General features: G+C 36.1%; 1 long non-coding RNA gene across 2 annotated transcripts; it reads right to left on the reverse strand.

Annotated features, from left to right (window-relative positions):
• Positions 1-412: 412 nt before the first annotated feature.
• LOC109582412 (uncharacterized) lies at positions 413-2,233 on the reverse strand. Of its 2 annotated transcripts, XR_002185087.1 has the most exons (4): positions 2,218-2,233; positions 2,080-2,168; positions 1,825-2,024; positions 413-912 (listed from the first exon to the last, which is right to left on the reverse strand). It is a non-coding gene; the product is annotated as an uncharacterized LOC109582412 (long non-coding RNA). The 2 variants fall into 2 exon arrangements; XR_002185086.1 differs by having other exon boundaries at positions 1,825-2,168.
• Positions 2,234-5,890: the final 3,657 nt, after the last annotated feature.

Below are 5,890 nucleotides of genomic sequence, written 5' to 3' on the forward strand. Positions count from 1 at the left end.
TTTTGTAACTCCTCCCCTTCCTTCTCCCTTCATTCCTCTCTTCTCCCCTCATCTCACCTTTCTTCCCTCTCTCACTCCCATTCTTCTCAGGTCGTAAGTTCATTCTCCACACTCCCTTTTACACCTGAAGACATAAAAAGTTCACAAGATGTAATGACTCATGGAACTCTGAAGGATGTACCACAAATTGTCTCACCGTCATCCAAGCAATTATCATTAACTCCCAATTCATCAACAAAAGAAGACATAACAGTCACAGAAAATAATGACACACTTCAGGATTTTTAGAAAGCCCCCCCTCTGCTATAAGAGGTGGGGGCTTAAATCTTGTTGACTGGTCAAGAACTGCTAGAAAAAGAAAAAAATTACAAAAAGCTGGAGGTGATCCTCAGCAAGAAAAAATCACAACCTATTTAAAGGTTATTGATGAAATATCTTTAGTAGCAAAAAGAAATGAAAAGTTGAGTACCATATTAAAGCAATGTTTAACAGTCCAAGACACAACAGATAGTACACCTGAATGTACTTCATCTACATGTCAAATTACGCCAATGCTACAGCATATCATGGAAAATGTCAAGAGAAATTCAAATAGACTTGACCATGGGCGGAGACATTCTTCTGAACTAAAAAAGTTTGCTACTATCCTCTTAATCAATGCTGGTCCAATGGCATATGAATTTCTTCATCGCAACATGTCAGAGGCATTGCCTTCCCTGAGAACAGTGCAGGGAATAATTCATTCTGATTATCAGCAATTTCGAGAAGGACATTTCAGATTTGATCAGTTGTTGCAGCATTTACATAAATATAATGCACCTCTTTTAGTCACTGTTGCAGAGGATGCCACCAGAATAGTCAAAACAGTTGAATATGATCCGTCAAGTAATATTTGTGTCGGCTTCATGTTACCTAATAATGATAAAGGTATACCAATTATCGATTCATTCACCGTTTCTACATTCAATGATATTGAAAAATATTTCACTACGGCTACTATTTGTTCGTATGCATACGTTTTCACTGTACAACCACTTAAAGAAGGGTCACCATCTTTCTGTTTAGGCTGTATAGGTAGCAACAACAAATTTACAGCATTAGATGTATTGCATCGCTGGCAATACATATACACTGAATTAGCAAAAAGGGGAGTAAGAGTTATTAATTTTGCTTCTGATGGTGATAGTAGACTCCTAAGGGCAATGCGTGTATTGTGCCACTTCACTCTCGAGGATAAAGAATTATCATTAAACACTGAAGAAACATCAATTCACACTCCACAATTGAAAAAGTGGCTCTGTACAAAGTTGCATCACATACTTGGAGTGCAGGACATGGTACATATAGGTGTTAAAATGAAAAGCCGTCTACTTAAGCCCTCAATTATATTACCAATGGGACATTTCATTGCTACTCCAGCCCATCTGCATATTTTGGTCACTCTCTATGGTAAAGAAGTGCATGGCATTAGACAAAAGGATTTAGACCATAAAGATAAACAGAATTTTGCTGCAGTGGAGCATCTTATTAAATGTTCAAAGCACTTAAGCAACATACCAGATGCAATTGCAACGAAATGTTATCTGGAGTTGATCGATTCAGCAATCAATAGCTATTTAGACAAAAGCTTCACACCAAAAAAAAGACTAAGTGAAATCTGGTTTGCTACTTTCTTTCTTAGATATTGGAGACAGTGGATTATGCTTCACCGATCATTTACAATTAAAGATAATTTTATTACAAGTAATTGTTACACATGTATAGAAATAAATGCGCACTCCCTCCTCTCATACATCATTATGCTACGAAATGATAATTACTCACCTGAGCACTTTACTCCATACATTATGGGTTCTCAAAGTTGTGAGAAATTGTTTCGATCATTAAGAAGTATGTCGAGTACTTTTTCAACCGTCATAAACTTCAGTATGCTAGGTCTGCTGGAGCGTCTTCATAAATTGGTCATAAAAGAAGATATAGAGTCACAATCTGAAAGAAACAGTCACCAAATTAAATTTCCTAGACTAGAGAAACATGAGAAAAAAACAGGACATGGAGAAACTAAATGTAATGAATTACATTTAAGTGATGAGGAAATATTTGGTGTACTAGAGGATTCACAAGAAAGGGCCAAGAACATGATCGACATTCTGGGAATGGCAGATGTTCTAAAGGAGAAAAATAACTGGGATATACCACCAATTCCTAAAACCTTACTCAACAATGTCTTGCTAAATGATGATGATGACTGTGACAATGGAGAAAATGAAACAAATGAGAATATTAAGGTTTTGGATTCTACTTCACTAAAAGAAGTGGTTGATGATGTCAACAGATTACATGCCAGCCATATTGTTGATGTTAAATTGTTGAATAAAGTCAAAAATCAGTTAGAGAAGGTAGAACAGGAGAGCTTAGTTACGTTTAAAATGGGTGAACAAAGTAAGGAGTCCTTGTTTGTTACTGTCAAATCTGGTCAAAAGGAGGTGTCAATACGTAAACGTACAGCAGTTTGGCTTTTTAATGACTGTGAAAGAGTTTCCACCGACAGATTATTTCGAGTACGAGAGAAGCAGCCCACAGAAGCTGTAACAAAAAAGGATTCAACAATTGTTAATTTAAGCCAGACACAACACTCTCCAATATTCAGTGAATACATTGTCGTTGGGGATGTATGTATTTTTCAAATTAATTCAGATGTCTTGCTTGGAAAAGTCCTTCAGTTTGTTAAATATGACATGAAGGGGAAAAAGCAGAGTTGCAAATTCTATTATGCTTGTGTCTCAGATAGGTTTGGTGTCTTGTGCACTTGGTATAGCATTAGTAAGAGACAATGTAAAATGGTGAGTACTGGTAAGGAATATGTTGATATTATGTCATATAAAGGCACTTTAACACCTACCTGTATTGAAGAACTAAGTATGGCATCATCAATTATTTCACTCCCTCAAGAGTTTACAATTACTCTCAACTGCCACAGCTTTATTGCTTCTATTTGGTCCTCAGTAACAAATAACAGTGCTTCTATAGATGAAGGTAACCATAGCTCAAGTCTTGAAACACCTACTCCTACTACACATTCAGCTTCATCTCCCTCCTCTTCAAATGTAACTCCACCTCTACCAAAAAAAGAGAGAAATAAAGCATGGATACTAATTGACAAACTACAGTTGACGGACAAAGATGAATCACTTATAGCAAATGGAAGGAAACTGACAGATGTGCATGTGCAAGCTGCTCAAATTCTCTTAAGAAAGGCATTTCCCTATGTAAGTGGTCTGCAAAACACATGTTACCAATTAAAGAAACAACTTACCAAAGTGGATGAGGTAATACAGATTGTCCATGTCAATACTAACCATTGGGGCGTCTTTAGTACCTGCAAGAGGTCAACACCACAGCAGAGTTTAGAGGTAAACTACTATGATTCTGTATATTCTAAACTCCCACAAACTGCTGAGGACATCATTTCGTTTCTTCTTTCGAAAAATAATTTGACTCATGCTATTGTTAAATGCATTCCAGTTCAAAGACAGATGGGCTCCACAGATTGTGGTTTATATGCAATAGCCAATGCAACAGCTCTAGCTTATAAAATAGAGCCTGAGTGTCTCTTATACGAGCAAGGAGAAATGAGAACACACCTCATTCGATGCTTTCAAAGTAGGAAAATGGAGCCATTTCCTGTGAAACGAAAGAAACACCTTTTAGTCACATCTTTTTTTGAAGTCAGGCTCTATTTCTGTCCAATTTGTTTTGGAGAAGACAATGGTTCTGAAATGGTGGAATGTGATTCTTGTCATACTTGGTATCATAAATCTTGTGTTGCTCCATACAATATTGCTGAAGTGTGGTATTGTTTAGCTTGTAAATAATTTTCAAAATTCATGTTATCATTATAGCCTAGTTGAGACAGTTTACTTACTTGTGTTTTTCATGTAATAAATATGTATTTGACAACTATATATGTGCTGTAGCAAAATGAAAATCATGATTATTTCACAAAACCTAAAAGAGAATCAAGATAATCCATAAAAATCTTTTAAAATCAGGCAATCTTATAATCTAATAATCTTCTAAAATCAAATAACCTGTTAGTAATCTCATAATCCACAAATAATCTGACAATCTCCAAAAATCAAATAATCTACTGGAAATCCGGAAATCAGCAATAATCCGTAATCTCGTACAGCTCAAAAGGGAGTTGCGGACCCCTCGACATAAAGTGACATAAATGGAACTGGTATGTCTGTGACACTAAACTTTTTGTGCAATGTCTTCAGGAGAATCACAATCCATGTTTATATTAACTGGGAAGGAACCATGGAAAGGAGTTTCAATTACAAAAGTTTCCTGACCTATACTTTATTTAATTGTTACATTTAGATTACTTTTGAGTCTTACCTATTTTATGATTTAATTTAGGTAATGAAATAAATTCCTTTATTTTATGTGGTTGCTCTTTTGATCGTCTTAATACATAAAATAAGTCACCATCATCTGTTTTCCATGACCTTAGAGTGCCTAGTATAATGCATAACTGGATGGATGCAGTTAATATTTAATAATTGGGGCGAGCATGAGCGAGACCCACACTAATCTGTCTAGGTCTATTTGCGTTACGTCTTGTTTATGAACGGAAGAATACGAAAATTAAATTAGTATACTATTATTGATAAATTTGGACCACGTGGGCAAAATTAATCTAGAGGGTGTGGTCAAAAAGAGCAAGATGGCGGAAATTTCATGTCCAGCAATGAGTGGTCGCGGATTAGTATACTGAGCAATTATCTCCGTATACTACTGGTTGACTTTATACAGGGCAGGAATGGACATTTCCATTTACTAGGCTATATCTTTCTTCAGAATAAGTCTCATCAATTTGCGCACTTCAGTAGTTGTTCTCCATAATTATACCTGTGTTCCTGCTAAATATGACAGCACTTGGAGTAACTTTGTGTGGAACATTTGCAGATTAAAGATGAGGGCAGTCAGTGCCGCCATTTTGTCATTCCTTTATGTATGCATGATAATTTTTTTACTTTTTGAATGGTTATATCTAAATTTTAAACAATTTTTGACAAATTGCGCACTTATTTTGTGAAAGTACAACATTTTTACTGCCCAATCATGCAAAAAAGATAAAGAAATTCAAAACTTTGTTCGGTACTTTAGTCTTCTAAAGGTGAAATAATTTTAGTTGTCTCAGTGATAACGGGTGCAGCAACAAGAGTGAACAAGTGCTTTTCTCTTCTCACGGGAATAATAAAGTAAAACTAAGAGTGCTTAACAGCTATACAAGCAAATCACGTCTCTAGATCCTTTTAAAGTAATAACAAGAAGGCCTTTTGTTAGTGGATGAGTCTTCTTGCGCCACTCCTGCCACTTTAACAATAGAATATGAAAAAACTACCATAACCAATTGCATTAAGTAGCATTCAAGAAGCTCCAAGTATCTAGTGAGGTCCCATCCATGAACCAGAAAGACGTTAGCAGGCTTTGTAGTGAAGCGTCCTATCAATCCACCATTGCTGAGCTGCCGTTGCTATGGTAATTCCAATGAATATCATTAAATCAATGCGACCGGAAGTCCCATTGCAATAGCTGGACATGTTAACGTGACAAACTCATGGATTGAGTTTCTAACAGTTAGATAAGAGAGAGGGGCTGTCTAAAGCATCTCTAAAGGCTGAAGAACTTAAAAGCAGTTTGATCTAAGACTTCTCTAGATTATATTCCTCTCATTGAAAGAATTATAATTGTGAGAGAAGCTTGATTAGAAGTTTAGCTTGGCACTGGCAGGACAGTTCATTCTTGTCTTTTTTACTGGGTCATTTTGGTCAGTTGTGTTAAATGGTGTGTTTGCTCTGTTCAGACCCTGTTGGGCCAT

This window comes from Amphimedon queenslandica, unplaced genomic scaffold (genome assembly GCF_000090795.2).
Source record: "Amphimedon queenslandica unplaced genomic scaffold, v1.1 AMPQUscaffold_13385, whole genome shotgun sequence".
Classification (NCBI taxonomy): Eukaryota; Metazoa; Porifera; class Demospongiae; order Haplosclerida; family Niphatidae; genus Amphimedon; species Amphimedon queenslandica.